We start from the raw sequence: 22,289 nt of genomic DNA on the forward strand, positions 1-22,289 counted from the left end.
TGGCAACAGAGTCTGCAGCCTCCGCAACGAGACCCCCGCCAAACATCACAGCCGTCTCCTATATGCAAAAATATCAAACTTGCATACTAATTATCTACAAGCTCAATGCTACGGGTGCAATCGCATCCAACATGTATGCAAGATAGCAAGAAATGACAGCCTCCACAACGAGACCCCCGCCAAACCTCTTCCCAAGAAGATTCGATGGCAGCGTCCGCAACCTCAGCAACGAGATCCCCTCTGACATTCATAGTCATCTACCCCTCCTCAAGTGGAGATAAGCTTCTTGACCAACATCCTTTTATACCAATCCTCCACAACGAGACCCCCGCTAAACCTCTTCCCAAGAAGCTTCGATGGCAGCGTCCGCAACCTCAGCAACGAGATCCCCTCTGACATTCATAGTCATCTACCCCTCCTTAAGAGAAGATAAGTTTCTTGACTATTAACTACACATTGTGTGGTGCAAAAGAATTACAGCAGGAACGACTCGCATACCACAAGCTAAATAGCCACTGGATTACGCACATGGCATCTCAACTCTGAAATCAAAATAATCCATAACCCGAGGACGGGTAATAAAATGGATCCGGGAGTATGTTGACTCTGTGCCAACATGAACTTATGAAGAAAGAGAAGGTGATACAACTTTGTGATACAACTTTGTGTTACAACTTTGTGTTACAACTTCTAGACACAACTTTATGTTACGACTTTATGTAACAACTTTGTGTTACAAGTTTATGTTACAACTTCTACATGAAGAGAGAGAATGTGTTACGACTTTGTGACACAACTTTGTGTAACAACTTTGTGATACAACTTTGTGACACAACTTTGTGTTACAACTTTGTGTAACAACTTTGTGTTACAACTTCTACATGTAGAGAGAGAAAGTGACACAACTTTGTGTTACAACTTTGTGTAACAACTTTGTGTTACAACTTCTACATGTAGAGAGAGAAAGTGATACAACTTTGTGTTACAACTTTGTGATACGACTTTGTGTTACATGCAGAGAGGGAAGCTCTCCAACTTGTATAAATACCCCATAATGGAATGAAGCCCACACTCTTGGGGCATTGTGTTGAGTCTACATTGGTATTCCAAGCATTTGTCTCAAGTGTCCATGCTTCCTTGCACTGCACGTCCAAAAGCATGTCCTAACCTTGCAACCCTTCTCCCCTCTCCTCCAACCCTGCAACCCATCCTCTCCCTCTCCTCCTCCCTCCTCCCTCCTCCTCCTCCCTCCTCCTCCTCCTCCTCCTCCTCCCTCCTCCTCCTCCTCTCTCCTCCCTCTCCCTCCTCCTCTTCCCTCCTCCTCCTTCCTCCTCTCTCTCTTACTTCACCCATGCTCTTACACCTTCTTCCTCTCCCACTCCTATGCTTCCCTAAACCCTTAACTCAATGATCTACGAGGGAGACGAGTTCTCCACCATGTACTTTACTCTGAACCTTGGATCCTCCTCCTAACTCTGAACTCTTTCTAAACCCTGGAACCTCCTTCTGAACCCTTAAACTCCTCCTAAACCCTACAACCCCCAATGGAGGCGGAAGCCTTCATTACCCCAACAACAATGGTTTACGTGCCTTTTACACATGCTTGCATTATGTTTACTCACCACACTTAAGCCTACGTCTCTCACCGGAACACGACTCGAGGTCCTAAGCTACATATATACTACAACGACAATTCCAATATATCTGTAGGTGACAAAAAGCCTCGGAACCCTGCAACATAGAATACCCAGCTCTTCCTACAAAAGTGGTAGGAAAGAGCCAACAGCCAATATTGGTTCTTGCAAGCCAGCCCATTGTCGAATTTCATGATTACTGTAAGCATACGTGCAACAGATACTTTCCACCTTCGCCAACCTCTCATAAGTCTCAACAACTGAAACAACATGCCTCTTACAAGAAAGAGACTCTATTGCAGCAAGCCCCTTAGAGAACAAGTCCAGTACATACTCATCTTCTCGACACAAACCCATGATCATGTCTTTCATGATACTTGAACGTTTTCTTTTCAAGGACAATTCAATGTCAAATTCATCAACATCATCCTCGTCATCATCATCCTCATCACCTGATTCTTCTGCACCACTTGATTTTTCATATTTTCATCTGCAACATATATTGATGGATTACATTGTGCATTGGCATAGCGCTCAATATCGTTGAAATGCTTTTCCTTGCTTACCAGTACACAGGCAATTAAGCCATCCATAGATCCAATGGCAAATGTATCTGTAGTTTCAAAATTAAGGCAACCGAAGTGTATTTTATATTGTCCACATGTCTTATTTAATGCATTCTTCAAACATGATACATGATCCATGGTCAAGAACACCACAAGAAGGAATTGCACTGGGGGAGAAGCGATTGTCATCAAGCTTTTCAACAAACACTCAAAGCGATCCTCGTTCCAATTTCTACTTCTGCTTGGTCCATACATTACATCCAAAAAAGCAACCCCTATTGCCATTGGCTCTTGGTACACATTATGTATAAATTCCATTCCCTCCATGTTTGAACCGACTGTGTAGAACCTCCAAGGCCGGGTGGAATTCGGTCCATGACTCGAACCTTCACTTTGTCTCATAATCCACCTCAGATACCCCTTTGCAGCATCAGGCAATGGTGGAGTTTCCTTGCCCTGTTGAGGCTTCACTTTTAACCATGAATCAAAGCAACCACGAATCCAATGATACAATTCTGGAGTAATTTTAAAATGTAATCTACACTCATGCCAATTTTTTAACATTAAAGAAGGATGTTCTGCCGATATAAACATATAAAGTTCTTCTTGTAGTGCAGCATCTCTCTTGATCTGCATAGCTCGTCCTTCAATATCAAGAATCATGGCATCAGTCTTTGTTTTAGCTATGACTACTCTACCTTCCTTAATGTCATTTTGAATTTGACCAATTTGATCATCACTCAATCCACGCAAGCATCTAAACATTGAGACTGTGGGTTACCTACGGCATTTTCCATCTTGTGAATATTTGCCTGCAATGTAATCCTTAAGGATGGAGATCCAACCATCATAAATGGCATCGCTTGTGATTATTATATGTACTACATCCTTCGTGGCAAAGCTATTGCCCAATGTTACCTTGCCAATGTCAATGAAAGCCTACAAAATATATGAATCCATTAGAATGCAATAATTAAGAAAACATTCTTGTAAAAAATGATTCATAATTAAAATCTGTACTTACATCCCAATTCTCACGATCTGGATGTCCTTTTGCAGGCCCTTGTTGTGCTTTCTTCGGTCTGTAGTTATCAATGTCCCCTCACCTGCTTAAGTATATCAATGTATGGAGATTGTCTCAAGATATTTTGAGACTCTAGGTTTGCCATCTTTGATATCTCCACACAAAAGCAATATTTTAGTATCATATATTGAATGTTGTCCAGATAGTATCCAGTAGTGGCACTTGGTTAAATCCTTTTTATCTACCCGTTCTAGGGGCTGCTTTCTTTCAGGATTGAAAGGCATTAAATCCGCTACAGCAGCAGGAGGCCTAGAGTTATAACCGAAGTCTGCAGCAAGCTTCTCCACATGCTCTTTGTTCAACCCTCTATATACATAGCTTGGAGGAGCTTTTTGACATCTTGCAACTAGAATTGGAAATGTTGCATGCAACTCGAATGGGTAGTATTTTTCATATTCCACCGAGCCTGATGGTTTCTTTTGCCCTTTTTTTCCTATGACCTTTCCGCTTGGCTCCAATTCACTACCACTGCTTCTTTCCACAACTGCTAGCATACCCTCTGGAGGTGTTCCTTCCTTTGGTACATCAATTATAGTTAGCTTTTCTTTCTTTGCCCCTTCTCTGCTACCACCTAGTGCTTGAACCATAGTCGACTTTCCTTTCTTTGTTCCTTCCCCACTATCTTCCTCACTCTTGCGCTTCTTTAATGTTGCTAAAACTTTGCGATATGATTCAATGATTATTGTCACTGTGTCAATTTCATTTCCATCAATTGATTCAACACTTATCCAGCCTCTTGAGTGCATGTTGTCATCTACATCAGACTTCATACGAGATGCTTCATAATTGCTGGGATCCAAGAGAAATTTCTTATTTTAATTTATAATGATTAACAATCCAATATCTCCCTCTTTTCCAACCACATCTTCTGTGATTTGATGTACCGATCCAACACAAGTGTATGCACTTTTATTAGGTAATAAAACAAATAAGTGAACTCATGTCAACTATGCTCCCTCAACACTATATATGTCAAAGTACCAAGGTATGCTTTAAATCCACTTACAACTTTCTCAACCTTCTTCACATTTGTGTCTTTCCTGTAAAAAATCCAAGCAATATACAAACTATCATCTTTATAATCTTTAATGTTAGACAAAACACATTATCGATAAACATATCTGAAATAGAATTGAGAATTAACAATAGACATAGTGGTAGATTTGAGAAAGCACCATGGTCTAGGGAGATTTGGCCGTGCCGCCAAATCTTATGGGCTTCCTTTAAAGCACCGAAAGGGGAGGTTTGGATGTGTCGCTAAATCTTATGGGCTTCTTTCAAAGCACCAAAGTTTTGGGAGATTTGGCCTTGTGGCCAGATCTTCTGGGCTTCTTTCAAAGCACTAGGGAGTGGAGAGATTTGGCCGTGCAGCCAAATCTTCCTAGCTTCTTTCAAATCGGTTAAATCTTTCTAGCTTCTTTTAAATCACCTGGGTCTAAGGAGATTTGGCCGTGCAGCTAAATCTTGCTAGCTTCTTTCTAATCACGAGGGTCTATGGAGATTTTGCCGTGCAGCCAAATCTTTTCAAAGCACCAGGGTTTGGGGAGATTTGGCCTTGTGGCCAGATCTTGTGGGCTTCTTTCAAAGCACTAGGGTCTGGAGAGATTTGGCCATGCTGCCAAATCTTGCCAGCTTCTTTCAAATCGGTCAAATCTTTGTAGCTTCTTTTAAATCACCTGGGTCTATGGAGATTTGGCCGTGCGGCCAAATCTTTTCAAAGCACCAGGGTTTGGGGAGATTTGGCCTTGTGGCCAGATCTTGTGGGCTTCTTTCAAAGCACTAGGGTTTAGAGAGATTTGGCCATGCAACCAAATCTTGCTAGCTTCTTTCAAATCAGTCAAGTCTTGTTAAGGTTTAGGGTTTAGGGTTTAGGGTTTGGGGGTTACTCTCCCCCTCCATCTGACCTTAGGCATTTTATTTGCAAGCCTGTTTCTTTTTCAACCATAGCTTTAAAAGCTTTGAAATGCCCAAACACTTCACTTTTCTTTTTCATAAAATACACCCAAACTTTTTTGCTGTAGTCATCAATAAAAGTGACAAAATAATGACAGCCTCCAATAGATGCAGCTTTAGTAGTCCACACATCAGAGTGGATTAATTCCAATGGCTTCTTACTCTCTTGAACATGTGTAGGAAATGGTTTCCTTGCCTGTTTTCCAAATTGACAAGCTTCACATACCTTATGCATTTCTGCAACCTTGAATTTAGGCAATCTTGCAACAATATTTTGGGTCCACATTGATTTAAGTCACTGTGCATTAACATGACCAATGCATTTATGCCAGATATCAATATCTGCAACTACACCGATCCCATGTGCAAACATTGTTGTACTCAAATCAGGCATGTCCGCATCCAACGTAAACATCCTGCCCTTCTTCTTTCCTTTTGCTATCAAGCGACCGTTATTTTTCATATCCTCAACAAAGCATCCATGAGGATTAAATCTGACCTGCAAGCCCTGCTCAACCATTTGACCAACGGAAACCAAGTCCTTGGTGATATTTGGGACATGAAATACATCAAACAGGTATTTCTTTTTCCCATCCTGCATAGACAAAGGAATTTTACCAATCTGCATAATAGGATGTGCAGTATCATCACCATGTTGAGATATCGAGCTCCACTCATGATATGCCAGGGTGACCGTTGTGCATTTATGTCACCGACTTGTTAGCTGCAGATGCGGTTGGTACACTGCCCATGAATAATAGCTGGATGATAGCTATCCTTATCGGCATTAGTTCATGGCTCAGTTAGTATGCCACCTTAGTTAGCTGAGTTTGGTTTGAGACCCACATATAGGGTTCTTCTATTTCTTTGTACTAGAGTTCTTTTGGCTTTCACAACTAAGAAGAGGAAAACTGTTTTCAGCCTCCACCTTTGTGTGTATTCCCCCATTGTGCTTGTGAGAAAGCCTCAAGTGAGACTCCTTCCCTCTCTCCCACTATCTTCACATGGTATCAGAGCCTGGTTCGTGGTAAGGAGCTCAAGAAAGCAAACCAAGTTCGCGGTGTCCTGGTAAGAGGACCAGTGTTGCTTTCCTTTTTTGAGTTTGGGAGCAAATCCCTACAGGTAGCACAGCCAGAAAGTGCAGGAGTGCATTGTCTCAGATTGAGATGCCCTTCGCGGTGTGGCCCGTTTTGGAGGCGGAAGTTCTTCGCAAGCACTCAGAAAAAGGCCCTATTTTTGCTATGCGGCCACTGTTCTGCAGGTCGGTGAAAAGTTGCCACAGAAATTGCATCATATGCCTGTGCACAGAGATATTGGGAGTTACAGAATCATCCTTGTTGCCTGTTGATGCAAAATTGTCACTAGGAAGTGACTGTGTGGTCGAATACCACTTTCGTCAGTTTTGCAGACTTGCCTGTGTGAGGCAGAAGCTATGTTTTTTGCAGTGACAGAATATTTTGCAGTGTTCTATAATGGCGTTTGATTCTCTTTCACAGATTGTCACTGAAAAGCTTGACAAGAACAACTTCCAAGCATGGAAGTTTAGAATGACGAATTTCCTTATGGGAAAAGGCTATTGGGTGTTCATTACAAGAAATGAAGAAGAACCAGTTCTTCCGAATGTTCCCAATCAACAGGAAATGCAGGCATTTAAAGGATGGCATGAGAGAGCCAGAAAAGTTTATAGTGAGCAGAGATGTTGTTTTTGATGAGATGAGCAGCTGGTATAAACCAATAAATGTGATGATTGATGTAGATGCACAAAATGGTAATGCTGCACAGAATTCACAGCAGCAATCATGGACCTGCAGTGTCCTCTAGCAGTGGTTCACATACTTCGCCATGGACAGGCAGATTGAGATCAGGAGAATCTCCTCAAAGCAATGCAGATAGTGGTATGCAGGTATCACGAAAAGGAAAAGAGAAGGTAGATCAGCCCATGTTTGATGTGAATACAGGTCACTCTTATGTGGATGGTGAATCCAGTGGCTCAGAACAGAGCATTGATGATGAGTTGGGTATTCCTTCTGTTGTTACACCTGGAGTAAGGAAGACCAGGGATGTTTTGAGAGCACCTGGAAGTGAGCCTATTTTGCACAGGTCTATTAGAGCTAGGTATCCTGTGGATAGGCTGAAATATGATGGATTTACAGCCATTCACTGTGCCTATATGGTCAAAGTGATACAGGAACCAGAACCCACTTCTTTTGAGCAAGCCATGGGAAAAGAAAAATGGGAGAAAGCCATGGATGAAGAAATGGATGCCTTGGAAGCAAATGCTACATGGGAATTGGTGCCTTTGCCCAAAGACAAGAATGCAATTGGCTGTAAGTGGGTTTATAAGGTGAAGCACAATGCAGATGGTTCTGTGAACAGATACAAGGCAAGATTAGTTGTCAAGGGGTATGCACAGACATATGGCATTGATTATGAAGAAACATTCAGTCCGGTTGCAAGGATGGCAATTGTAAGAGCAGTCATTGCTATGGCTACATTGAAAGGATGGTCTTTACATCAGATGGATGTAAAGAATGCCTTCTTGCATGGTGATTTGCAAGAAGAGGTCTATATGGAGCAGCCACCAGGTTATGTGCATGTTGTTCATCCTGAGTTTGTTTGCAAGTTGAAGAAAGCCTTGTATGGCTTGAAGCAAGCACCTAGAGCATGGTCTGACAAGATAGGACAGTATCTTGTCACTATTGGCTTTCAGATTTCTCACTTTATGTGAGAAAAATAGAGAAAGGTATTATGCTGCTTGTCATTTATGTTGATGATTTGATCATCACAGGTGATAGTGATGAAGATATCCTTCATGTGAAAATGCTATTGAAGCAGAAGTTTGAGATGAAGGATTTGGGAGAGCTACGTTATTTCTTGGGCATTGAGGTGATTAGATCACCAAGTGGGATACAGCACTTGCAGAGGCAGTATGGATTGGACATGCTGTCCAAATATGGGATGACAGGCTGTAAGCCTATTTCAGTTCCTTTGGAGCAGAATGTGAAGCTGAGTGCAGATGCAGGTGAGCTTCTGGAAGACCCTACTATGTACAGACGCATAGTAGGAAGTCTGATTTATATGACTATTACCAGGCCAGATTTGAGCTATGCTGTTGGATTGGTAAGTCAATTTGAGGTCAATTTATGCAGGCTCCAAGGAAATCGCATTTGGATGCGGCTAGACGCATACTCAGGTATGTGAAGTCCACATTGCAGTATGGACTATTTTATGAGGCTGGGGTTCAGATACAGTTGCATGGATACACTAATGCTGATTGGGCTGGTAGTTTTTCTGATAGACGATCTACCAGTGGATATGTGTTCTCTTTTGGGAGTGCTACAGTCACTTGGAGCAGCAAGAAACAGCCTACAGTTGCCTTGTCGAGCACAGAGGCTGAGTACAGGGGTGCAGCAATGGCTGCATGTGAGGTAGCTTGGTTGCATAAGCTACTTTATGATATGCATCAGTCTACAGATGGGCCAGTTGTCATTTATTGTGGCAACATGAGTAGTATATACTTGGCAAATAACCCAGTCTATCATGCTAGAACAAAGCACATAGAGGTGCATTATCACTATGTGCGGGAGAAGGTTTTACTAGGTCTTATTGATCTAGTTTATGTCAGCATAGAGGATCAGGTAGCTGACATATTCACGAAGGCGTTGGGCGCAGAGAAGCTGCGCAAGTTCAGAGACCTGCTTGTTGGTGTGCAGGAATTGGGATTGAGCTCGAGGGGGAGTGTTGAGATATCGAGCTCCACTCGTGATATGCCAGGGTGACCGTTGTGCATTTATGTCACCGACTTGTTAGCTGCAGATGCGGTTGGTACACTGCCCATGAATAATAGCTGGATGATAGCTATCCTTATCTACTCTAGTTCGTGGCTCAGTTAGTACGCCACCTTAGTTAGCTGAGTTTGGTTTGAGACCCACATATAGGGTTCTTCTATTTCTTTGTACTAGAGTTCTTTTGGCTTTCACAACTAAGAAGAGGAAAACTATTTTCAGCCTCCACCTTTGTGTGTATTCCCCCATTGTGCTTGTGAGAAAGCCTCAAGTGAGACTCCTTCCCTCTCTCCCACTATCTTCACACACCAATCTCCACAAATCCTGGTCTTTCCATTTTCCTTGCATCCTGCATCCATTCTGCATGACCTGTCATGTGGTGTTATGCACCTGAGTCAACATACCACACATCATTGCTTTCTTCTGCACTTGTCACAGAATTGGTCATGTGCTGCACCATAAACAGATGCTCATTTCTGTCATCACCCTGTCTACTAGAAGATGCATAATTCCCTTACTGCAATTTTCCATTCATGATGTCATTTTGCTTTTTATAGTAGTCTTTAGCCATATGACCCATTTTACCATTGTAGTAGCATTCAACATTGCTGTTTGCATTTTGGCCTCTCTACCATCCACCATGACCTCTTTGGCTCCCCCTGCCTCTAGAGTTACCACGTCCTCCTCCATAGGACTTGTTTTCTTGAGTTTGCTGCATATTCTGATTTCTACCACGGCCTCCAGATCGGCCTGCTCTACCTCTACCTCTACCTCTTCCAGCATTTGAATAGAAGACAATTTCTTTTGAAGTTCCTCTTGAAGAAGATGCACCACCATTTCTTTGCTCTTCAAAAATTAGAAGAGCAAACAACTTCTCAAAATCAGAAAATTTTTCACGAACGGCAATGGATGTCTGAAATTGTGCATAATCCTTTCCTAGATGTCTGAAATTGTGCATAATCCATTCAAGGTCACAGAAACTAAATCATCATCTTCCATTGGCGACCCAATGGAAGCAAGTGCATCTGCAATTTTCTTCACCTTCATGTGGTAGTGATTGATGCTCATATTTTCTCTCTGCACTTTGTGCAACTCCTGCTTGAGCTGCATTTTCTTGGCTTGCGTATTTGTGCTGTACATTTTTGCCAAAGTATCCCATGCCTCCTTTGGCGTACTTGCATCCTGAATATGCACAATCATAGAATCTAAAATATTGATATACAACCAGTACATAACTTTTTTGGCTCTCTCATGCCATCCTTTAAATGCATGCATTTCCTATTGATTGGGAACATTAGGAAGAATTGGTTCTTCTTCATTTCCTGTAATGAACTCCCAATAGCCTTTTTCCATAAGGAAATTCGTCATTCTAAACTTCCATGCTTGGAAGTTGTTCTTGTCAAGCTTTTCAGTGACAATCTGTGAAAGAGAATCAGATGCCATTACAGAACACTGCAAAATATTCTATCACTGCAAAAAACACATCTTCTGCCTCACAAGGGCAAATCTGCAAAACTGACGAAAGTGGTATTTGACCACACAGTCACTTCCTAGTGACAATTTTGAATGAACAGGCAATAAGGATGATTATGTAACTCCCAATATCTCTGCGCACAGGCATATGATGCAATTTCTGCGGCAACTTTTCACCAACTTGCAAAGCAGTGGTCGCACAGCAAAAACAAGGCCTTTTTCTCAGTGCTTGCGGAGAACTTCCGCCTCCAAAACGGGCCCCGAAATGGCCTCGAATCAAAAAAATAAAGTCACCAAGGGCTTTGCCCTTGCCCGCAGCATATACTGCCCTCTTGCCACACCACGAAGGGCGTCTCAATCTGAGACAATGCACTCTTGCACTTTCCGGCTGTGCTACCTGCAGAGATTTGCTCCCAAACTCGAAAAAGGAAAGCAACACTGGTCCTCTTACCAGGACACCGCAAACTTGGTTTGCTTTCTTGAGCTCCTTACCACGAACCAGGCTCTGATACCATGTGAAAATAGTGGGAGAGAAGGAAGGAGTCTCACTTGCGGCTTTCTCACATACACAATGGGAGAATACACACAAAGGTGGGGGCTGAAAACAGTTTTTCTCTTCTTAGTTGTGAAAGACAAAAGAACTCTAGTACAAAGAAATAGAAGAACCCTATATGTGGGTCTCAAACCAAACTCAGCTAACTAAGGTGGCATACTAACTGAGCCATGAACTAGAGTACATAAGGATAGCTATCATCCAGCTATTATTCATGGGCGGTGTACCAACCGCATCTGCAGCTGTGACGCCAAAAATTGATATTTTTAATTTGGCACTGGTATTGTTTTTCTCTATGTTTGATAAGAGTTTGAGTATCAAGTGATAGCCTAGCGGCTCTCACTTATTTCTATTTTCTATGATATTGTATGGGATTGAGAGGATGAGTGGAATGGCTCATTGTAAATACCATAGGTATGAATTATAAATACCTTGGTATGGGGTGAGAGTTATTTGTGTATGGGATATTATGAGTTTTTTAGAAAATAGGAAGAGTGAGTCATATAAAGAGGTGGGCTCATGTCCATGTGTTCCAATAATATAAGAGAGGCCACATGCCAAGCATGTGGAAGGCATGTGGAGGAGTGTGAAGTCAAGAGGAATCCTTCTAGAACTCCTATGTGGAATAAGGAGGATGTGGACATGTGGAAAAGAGAGGGTCCCTATGGGCTCCATGTGGGGAGACTCTTGACTTTCTTAATATTTTAAGAGTCTTGAGCATCTTTTGATGGGACACATGGCAAGAGTAGCCAAAAAGGACATGGATGGTGACATACGTGCTTATGTGATTGATGGGGAAAGGAATCTACAGGCAGCAATTGTAAATGGGTGAAGGAGGGTAACAAAATCTCTATAAAAGGAGCCCTCCTCTCCCTTGTTCATCAGAATCTCTTCCACCATTAGGCCTCATGTTGTTGTAGCTCTAGTCTCCCCAAGCCTCTTCCATGAGCCTTCTCTTCCTCTTGTAGATATTCTCTTATGTAGACTCTTGAGTCCTTCTCTCTCTAGTGTATTCTCTCTCTATGAGTAGTCTTGGAGCTTCCGCTCCCTCTTGTATGTATGAAACCTCTTCTTCTCCTTGGTGTTTGTAGTGTTGAGGTGGATTCTCACTCTATTTGTAATGAAGGTCACTTCAGCTTCTCTCTCTCTCTCTTGAGTGTCTCTTCCCTTTTCTTTCTTTCAAAGCCTTAAAAGTTCTTTCTATTCGGCTGCTCACTGTGCACACATGGTCCATTTGTTTCCCGAGCCACTATGCAAACTTCTTTCCCTCTTCTAGGCAAAATCTATGAGGGGTGGATCGTTGATGAAGGTGGAGTCTTGAGGGAGCATCCTGCACAGGCGAAATTAGCTTGGGTGGAGGGTAATTTTCATGACAGTTTGACCCCCTATTAGTGTTTTGCTCATAACTTTCTGCTCGGTAGTCCGATTATAATGAAATTTATATCAGCATGAAGCTCTCTTCAAGGCGCATGTTGTTATAGAATCATACCTTGAATCAGATATTGTTGCAAAAAGTTATGAGTCTCTGTGTTTGATAGTCTATTTTCATGACAGTTTTTACCCCCTTCCAATAAACTGTCCATATCTCTTCAACCATCTGTCTGTTTTCAATGAAACTTATATCAGCGCGAAGCGCATCTCAAGACGCATCTCTGTGCTTCAATCTTTGATATCATGTCTCTACTGAAAGTTATAGGCCTCTGTGTCTAATGATAGTTTGTAGAGTGTTTTGAGCTAAGTATAAAGGTGTCTATGAAGGAGGTGCAATGTTTCCTCGGAATCTACCCATCCGACCTAATCAGCCCCTTCAAACTCCTTGATATATATCAGTTCATGTCATGTTAAGCCGCAAGATCTTCTTTTAACAACGTATCGCTCTTCTCTTTGGTGCAGACCGGCTCGCTGAGATTATGGCCTCTGCTGATCCTTTCCGTCTCCCTATGCTTGACTACAACATCACTTGGAATGTTACCATCTTCATTCTCATCTAAGGGAGGAAAGTATGGTGTGGTATCTTGGCATAAGAGCTTCTTTCTAATGTCTCATTCTCAATGATAAGTATCTTTGGCAGTCAGTTCGAATGCTGCAGGAAGTGAAGAGGTGCATGAAGTTTATTACCCCCAACTTCATGTCACATCTTTTGGTGGAGACGCCGGGTACGTTTGGTATTGGATTCATCCCACCTTCCTAAACGGTCTCGGGTGTACTTGATTGCATGTTATGCCTAGAAGAGGCATGTGTTTGTATGAGATAAAGAAGATGCCTGGAAGAACTCCGTTAGAAGAGATTGCAACCCGTTTAAGAGAACTTGAAGATTATGAAGGTGATGCTCAAGCTATTCGCACAGTCACCATGATCATATCCTTTATGTTTGCATTGTTGAATATGTTGGTGAATCGACAACACCGTCAGCAGGCACAATGATAGATTGGGGATTGTTCCATGCACTGGCAACTTGGTGTGAAGAAGAGTTGAGTCTTTGGGTAGTTTTCGACTATAACAGTGGAGTGGTGATTCTCAATGCTTTCAACTTCTTTTGCTATGAAAATGATGAAGATTACAATATCTTGAAGCTTTTATGTGCACTTCCTAGTGAGAAGGGTGATTCTAGAATGCATGTATACACAATGTTTTCATGGTTGGTCACTTATTTTTGAAGATTTTGTTGAGGATCACATTGTGGAGGGTTTTCAACAAGTGGTTATGCATAATCAGTTGGTCTTGGTATACTAAGGCTCTGTGGGATCTTGTTCGGATCTTGTTTGGGATATTATTTGGATCTTGGTGTTTCCTTTTTGTGTTTCATCATGGTGATGATTCCAGTGTTTTGAGGGACCCAAGGGGAAGACCCGGAGTCTTATCTTGGGGATTTTGTTCGAGGATGCCGGCTTTTTGGATGGTCCATGAAGGATCGGGCGGAGATTTTTCCTAATTTCCTTGAAGGTGTAGCCTTGAGTTGGCATGAGACCTTGCCGAACTCTACCAAGGAGGACTGGGACCAAGTGGTGGCAGCAATGAAGCAGAGATTTGGGGCAGTGGAGTCGCCAAATGCTTTGATGTTGCAGTTGGACCGGTTCTGTCAAGGAGAGGGTGAGTTGGTCTCTGCATTGGCAATCCAATATGAAACTTTATGGACAAAGTATGAAAGGGCAGCTTTGCGAGCTGTGGCATCGGCATCATCGGCCCCTCAAAGTCTCTCAGGGATGGAGCACTTAAAGATGAGAAAATTTGTTATGGCTTTGGAGCCTCGTCTTCGCTCAAAGGTAATGAGTAAAGATCCAACAACATACGTGGAGGCGCTTCGCATTGCGACCAAGAAAGAAGCTTCTCTTAAGATCGAATCCTCTTTTGTGTCTTCAACAGCTTCAACTTCTAAGTTGGAGGTAATGAGCACTCCTCAGGTACCAAAGTCCTCTGAGTTAGATCATAATATCTCCCAATTGATGGCAGAGTTTGTTGATTTGAAATTGCATTTGGTTAATGCACGGCAACCTAGAGCACCAAAGAGTGAAGATAGGCCTCGAGATAGGAGTGGGGTCACTTGCTATGAATGTAATGAAAAAGGTCACTATCGCCCCGAGTGTCCTAGATTAAGAAAGAAAGAAGGAAAACAAGTATCCTTATTAGAAGCTTCTTCAGGGGATGAGGAAAGAGAGGTAATGATGGCTAAACGGGGGCGTGTTAAACCAAAAGAAGAAGAAGAAAGCAAGGAAGAAGTAGATGAGGAACATCAGGAAGAGGAACACCGTAGTAAGAAAAAGAAGGCATCTAGAAGGAGAATTAGCCAGTCAGACTTTCCTTTAGGACAAGGAATTCAAAGCTATGACTTGTTGTCCGACCTTAAAGAAAAGGAAGCTCATATTACCTTTGGTCAATTACTGGCTTTGTCTCCAAAACTACGGAAGGAATGGGGAAAACTAGCAAGCACAAGAGTGTCAAAGAAGAAAAAGAAGAAAATGCCATTCCTGTTGTTCAAAAGGTAGATATAGATGTTGGTGATGATGTACCTGTGGTTGATGTGATCATTGATGGTCAAGTGATTTCTAATGTGTACATTGATGGAGGTGCATCGATTAATGTCATGAGTGAGAAGACCATGATTGATGCTGATTTAAAATACTCTAGTAGTACCTCTCCTTATCGCATCAAATTGGCTGACAACACTAGGGTTAAGACCTTGGGAGTTGTGAAGAATCTAGAAGTGGATGTATGTGGAATTTCTGTGCCGACTACTTTTCAGGTGATCCCTACCAAGCCAGATGCACGTGCCTATCCATTGATTTTGGGAAGGCCTTGGCTACGCAAGGTGAAGGCTGTTCAAAAGTGGGATACTGGAGAATTGATTTTGCAGGGAAATGATAAGAAGGTGTGCTACAACATCAGAAGCCGCAAAAAGGAAGTTGTCAAGGAGGAGTCTTCAACATCAGAGAGTTCAAGCTCTGACTTAACCGATGAAGAAGAAGAGACAGGGTGTAGCTCCGAGGAGTCCAACTCAGAGGGTGAGGTGGAAGGAGTGGCCTTTGGTCTTTGTCTTGGTGCTGATCGGGATGAGTCAGGAAGGAACAAGGTGGTGGTGCAAGAAGATCCTGTAGAGACACTTCATGTGGAGGATGTGGAGCACATTAAACGACGCCAACGCAATGAAGAGCTTCTTAGTGATTCTCTATCAGGTAGTGAGAAGCTCCAGTACTTGGATATGCTAGATGATTTTCCATGTCTCTTTGCAACAAGCTATTCACAGGTTCGACCAGTCTCTCTTGTGGAGCACAAGATTGAGTTGAAGCCAGAAAGCAAGCCAGTTGTGCAACGCTTAAGGCGATTGGGGGTGATCCAAGCTGAGGCACTAAAGAAAGAAAAAACACAACTACTTGAGGTGGGATTCATCTTTCCTGTTGATGATTCAGAATGGATATCTCCTGTAGCTGTCACACCAAAGAAAGGAAATAAGTGGCGAGTTTGTGTGGACTTTCGTCCTTTGAATGCATGCACTAAGAGGGATCATTTTCCTTTGCCATTTCAAGATGAAATACTAGACCAAGTAGCAGGGCATGAGATGTATTCTATATGTGATGGGTATTCTGGATACTTTCAAATTTGTATTCGGGAGGAAGATCAAAAGAAAACATCATTCATCACACCCTGGGGAGTTTTTGCTTACAGAGTGATGCCTTTTGGGTTGACCAATGCACCAGCTACATTTCAAAGGTTCATGAGTCAAGTCCTGGAGCCTTACTTGGGAAAGTTCATACGGGTGTTTTTGGATGATTTTTGCATTTATTCTCGGTGCATAGATCACATGGAGAAGTTAAAGATGGCCTTAGCTGGGATTGATGAAGCAAAAGGGTGTCTAAATCCTAGCAAGTGTCATTTGGCTCAAACAAAAGTAGTCTTGTTGGGGCATATTGTGTCTCAAGAAGGCTTGCAAATGGATCCTGACAAGGTTCAAGAAATCATGGCATTGCCAAGTCCTGAGAGTGTCACTGGTGTTCGCAGAATTCTAGGAAAGAGCAAGTATTATCAACGCTTTTGTGATGATTTCACAGAGATAGTGCATCCCATGAACTTGTTGACAAGAAAAGGAGTTTCTTTCCAATGGGGTGTGGAGCAACAAGAGTCTTTCCAGCAACTTAAGGAGGCCATGAGTAAGGGCCCAATATTGAAGCCCCCTGATTGGTCTCAAGACTTTTATGTAAATCCAAGTGTATCTTTGCATTCAGTTGGTGTTGTATTGCTACAAAAAGGAGAGGCAGGTAGAATGCAACCCATCTATTATGCCAGCCGAAGCTTACCGATGTGGAAACAAGGTATGAAGAAATGGAGCAGCAAGCTCTCTCTTTGGTGTTTTCTGTCAGAAAGTTTCGCTCCTATTTATTACCTCGACCATTTTTCTTCCTTACCTCTCAGTCTGTATTAGCATATCTAGTTTGCAAGCCTAATCCTGGGGGGAGATTTGCAAAATGGTTGTCAGAGCTTCAAGAGTTCTCTTTCTCTTTTGTCACTGAAAATACCACTAGGTCCACTATGGCAGATTTGCTCACAGGGCAGGAGGATCTAGGAGAAGAAAAGAAATGTAAGGAGAACATTAAAGATGAAAGGGATACACCACCAACAGTTTTTGTTTTGTATTTTGATGGGGCTTTTAGTCCTTCATGCCAACAAGGAGCCGGGGGGATAGTCTTGATGAATCCTGAAGGTCAAGAGGTATGGGCAAGAGGACAAGAGCTTCCAAGTATCACAACTAACAATGCAGCTGAGTATAATGCTTTGATTCTTGGTTTGGAGGGTTGTCTTGAAAGTCAAGTTAAAGAATTGGAAGTAAGAGGAGATTCTCAGCTTATTATAAAGCAAATGCAAGGGCATTACCAGACAAGAAGTCCTCATTTGAAGGAGCTTAATCAAAAGGCTATGGCACTATGTAGTCAGTTTAATTTTTGCAAGTTTGTTCATATAAACAGAAAAGAAAATCAAAGGGCAGATGAGTTAGCTACTCAAGCCATTGTAGTACAAGACCGGGGGGTGGTTTCTTTGGTAGACACGGGATGGCCAGAAGTGCAAGATGTTCAGCATTATGTGGAAGAAGGCATGTTTCCTCAAGGGTTAACGCCACAACAGAAGCAGAGATTAGTAAGGAAGGCTTGTCCCTATACTATTGTTGATGACATTCTTTATAAATTGGGAAAAGATAAGATGCTCCGTCAGGTGGTCCATCCCATGGAGACTAGGAGAATCCTAGAAATGTGTCATGAATGCTCTGGTCATTTTGCTTCAGCAAGCACAACTAGGAGAATTCTTAATGCAGGATACTTTTGGCCACGCCTCCATAAGGATGTATATGAATGGTGTCGAAGTTGTAAAGTATGCCAAAAGTTTGGAAGGCGACAGTTGATTCTTGGGCCCTTGAAGCCTATTCCAGCATATGGACCATTTGAGAGGTGGGGGTTGGACTTTGTGGGACCACTCCCTCGCTCAAGCATTATTTATTGGTGGCCACAGATTATGCGGCTCGATGGGCAAAGGCCAAGGCCACAGTCAATAGCAAGGCAAGCACAGTTGCAAAATTTCTCTTTGATCAAATTTGTTCACGCTTTGGTTGTCCTTTGGAAATTCTCACTGATGGAGGAACCTCTTTTAGAAATGAACTAATTGAAGATGTGGTGCATAAGCTAAAGATAAATCATAGCATGTCCATGCCATACTATCCTCAATGTAATGGCTTGGTTGAGAAAACAAATGGATTGTTGTACAATTCAATGGGAAAGCTTGTTGACACCAAGAAAAGGCATTGGGATAAGCACTTGGCAGAAGTTTTATGGGCTTACAGAACCACACACAAGCTAGCTATTGGGTTCACACCATTCCAACTAGTGTATGGAATAGAAGCCATTTTACCCATTGAATTAGAGATACATAGTCTTCGCACAGCTGTTGCAAGAATAGAAGGACAGGAGGATGCCTATGCTCAACGCTTGGTACAGCTAGAAGCCTTGGATGAATGCAGATGACAGGCCTTACAAAACTTGGAATCTTCTCAAAGAAGGTGCAAGGCCCGTTTCGACACCAAATTACGCAAGAAGAAAGATATTGTAGAAGGAGATTTGGTAATGAGATTTGATAGCCGTCTGGACAAGCGGCTAGACAAAAAGTTTATCGGTCGATGGGAGGGACCATATCAAGTCAAAAAGAAGTTCACGAATGGAACCTTTCAGCATGAGGATGTTGATGGCATGGTGATACCCGGACGCACAAATGCGTATCGCCTTAAATTCTTCTATGCTTGACCACCTTGAGGGCCAGCAGACCCTCTCTGTACTAGAGAGGATCTGCTAGGGGGGGGAAGATGTGACGCCAAAAATTGATATTTTTAATTTGGCATTGGTATTGTTTTTCTCTATGTTTGATAAGAGTTTGAGTATCAAGTGATAGCCTAGCGGCCCTCACTTATTTCTATTTTCTATGATATTGTATGGGATTGAGAGGATGAGTGGAATGGCTCATTGTAAATACCATAGGTATGAATTATAAATACCTTGGTATGGGGTGAGAGTTATTTGTGTATGGGATATTATGAGTTTTTTAGAAAATAGGAAGAGTGAGTCATATAAAGAGGTGGGCTCATGTCCATGTGTTCCAATAATATAAGAGAGGCCACATGCCAAGCGTGTGGAAGGCATGTGGAGGAGTGTGAAGTCAAGAGGAATCCTTCTAGAACTCCTATGTGGAATAAGGAGGATGTGGACATGTGGAAAAGAGAGGGTCCCTATGGACTCCATGTGGGGAGACTCTTGACTTTCTTAATATTTTAAGAGTCTTGAGCATCTTTTGATGGGACACATGGCAAGAGTAGCCAAAAAGGACATGGATGGTGATATACGTGCTTATGTGATTGATGGGGAAAGGAATCTACAGGCAGCAATTGTAAATGGGTGAAGGAGGGTAACAAAATCTCTATAAAAGGAGCCCTCCTCTCCCTTGTTCATCAGAATCTCTTCCACCATTAGGCCTCATGTTGCTGTAGCTCTAGTCTCCCCAAGCCTCTTCCATGAGCCTTCTCTTCCTCTTGTAGATATTCTCTTATGTAGACTCTTGAGTCCTTCTCTCTCTAGTGTATTCTCTCTCTATGAGTAGTCTTGGAGCTTCCACTCCCTCTTGTATGTATGAAACCTCTTCTTCTCCCTGGTGTTTGTAGTGTTGAGGTGGATTCTCACTCTATTTGTAATGAAGGTCACTTCAGGTTCTCTCTCTCTCTCGAGTGTCTCTTCCCTTTTCTTTCTTTCAAAGCCTTAAAAGTTCTTTCTATTCGACTGCTCACTGTGCACACATGGTCCATTTGTTTCTCAAGCCACTATGCAAACGTCTTCCCCTCTTCTAGGCGAAATCTATGAGGGATGGATCGTTGATGAAGGTGGAGTCTTGAGGGAGCATCCTGCTCAGGCGAAATTAGCCTGGGTGGAGGGTAATTTTCATGACAGTTTGACCCCCTGTTAGTGTTTTGCTCATAACTTTCTGCTCGGTAGTCCAATTATAATAAAATTTATATCAGCGCGAAGCTCTCTTCAAGGCGCATGTTCTTGTATAATCAGATCTTGAATCAGATACTGTTGCAAAAAGTTATGAGTCTCTGTGTTTGATAGTCTGTTTTCATGATAGTTTTTACCCCCTTCCAGTAAACTGTCCATATCTCTTCAACCGTCTGTCTGTTTTCAATGAAACTTATATCAGCACGAAGCCCATCTCAAGACGCATCTCTTTGTGTGCTTCAATCTTTGATATCATGTCTCTACTGAAAGTTATAGGCCTCTGTGTCTAATGACAGTTTGTAGAGTATTTTGAGCTAAGTATAAAGGTGTTTATGAAGGAGGTGCAATGTTTCCTCGGAATCTACCCATCCGACCTAATCAGCCCCTTCAAACTCCTCGATATATATCAGTTCATGTCATGTTGAGCCGCAAGATCTTCTTTCAACAACGTATCGCTCTTCCCTTTGGTGCAGACCGGCTCGCTGAGATTATGGCCTCTGCTGATCCTTTCCTTCTCCCTATGCTTGACTACAACATCACTTGGGATGTTACCATCTTCATTCTCATCTAAGGGAGGAAAGTATGGTGTGGTATCTTGGCATAAGAGCTTCTTTCTAATGTCTCATTCTCAATGATAAGTATCTTTGGCAGTCAGTTCGAATGCTGCAGGAAGTGAAGAGGTGCGTGAAGTTTATTACCCCCAACTTCATGTCACAGCAGCTAACAAGTCGGTGACATAAATGCACAACGGTCACCCTGGCATATCATGAGTGGAGCTCGATATCTCAACAGAAGGGTGGAGAGGGAGCACAAGTGTTGGGAGAGGGGCTAGGTAGGGGTGAGGAGTGTGGGGAATAGAGAGGAGGAAAGCGAGGTCATCGAATATAAGGTGGGAGGAGAGATTTTTGCTTTTCTCACAATAGAGATGTGAAAGATGGGGTCGTGCGGGGTTTCAGGTTTTAGTCCCCCAGCGTCGCTATATAGCAACACTGGTCATTCGCTATATAGTGATGTTTATATCCTAAAAGCATTTCTATATAGCGACTGAACAGGGGAAGCATCGCTATATAGCGATGGTTCAGGGAACTTATTGTTAGAAGAGAAGAAAGGAGCTCATGGGTGGCTATTTTTTGGATCTTAATAAATTTCCTTGCAGCTCATGTTGTGATTTTGGAGGTGTGCAGATGGAAGGAATGAGTGGAATCTCGTCAGATGATGCACCAATGCCTAGGAGCGTAGAGTGGCTTACCGAGAGGTTGTATTGTCATTGCATTCATTGCAAGCGAGAAGTACAACATCAACGTCGTATTGTCATGCGCCACTTGCGGATGTATGGGGAGGAGCCCGAACCAGTACCCATCGTTGGTGTTGCACATGGTGATGGATCATCGGTAAGTCAATGCTATTTGAGTTTGTGATTAATATTGCATACCATTATGACACGAAACCTTGAGACAAGATCTTATATTTACACAAAATCTTGAGACATGATGAGGAGGGTGGCGAGGGTGTGCATATACCTTCACCCTTTGAGCAAGCCTATAGTCTCCTGGATGTGCCAGATGATGACGAGGTTATGGTGGACATGATGGATTCTATTTTTAGGGGCACTACATCACATGTACACGTGATGTCCGAGTCTGAGGTCTCAATATGCGAGAGTTGCAATCAACACAGTTGTACAGCGTGCTAAAATGTCTAAACTACGAGCTTGTCTCTCAATCTTGAATCTGCAAGCAAAGTATGGGTGGTCGGATACAAGTGTCTCGGTTTTAATAAGGTTAGCTCCCGCATTAATTTAACTCATTATTTGGATATTGTTTGTTTTGAGAATCATCATCTATGTTTGAGAATCATCATTATTCGAAGCCTATGTATGTTTGAATTGTGATAGGTTGCTCTAGAAGATGTTGCTTGTACCAAATACCATGCCCGCATCAAGAGATGAAGCGAAGAAGATGCTAACAACAGTGGGTATGAATTATGATACCATCCATGCTTGCCGTAATGACTGTATTCTCTTTCGTCATGAGCATGGAGATTTGGCTAGTTGTTCGAAGTGCGGGGAACAACGATATAGAGATGACTTGCAGAGGGTGATCAGATACTGGTAAAGGTGTTGAGACACTTTCCCATCATTGCAAGAATACAGCACATGTTTCGATGCAAATCCATAGTGGACTTGATTACTTGGCATGCATCTCATCGGTCCATTGATGACACA

General features: G+C 42.5%; 1 protein-coding gene across 1 annotated transcript in view; it reads left to right on the forward strand.

The window, feature by feature from the left end:
* The window catches only part of LOC147894331 (sugar transport protein MST4-like), a 184,510-nt gene that overhangs the window by 113,859 nt on the left and 48,362 nt on the right, over window positions 1-22,289 (forward strand). The window lies entirely within an intron of this gene.

This window comes from Dipteris shenzhenensis, chromosome 14 (assembly GCF_047967505.1).
Source record: "Dipteris shenzhenensis isolate YYH24624 ecotype China chromosome 14, Dip_SZ_1.0, whole genome shotgun sequence".
Lineage (NCBI taxonomy): Eukaryota > Viridiplantae > Streptophyta > Polypodiopsida > Gleicheniales > Dipteridaceae > Dipteris > Dipteris shenzhenensis.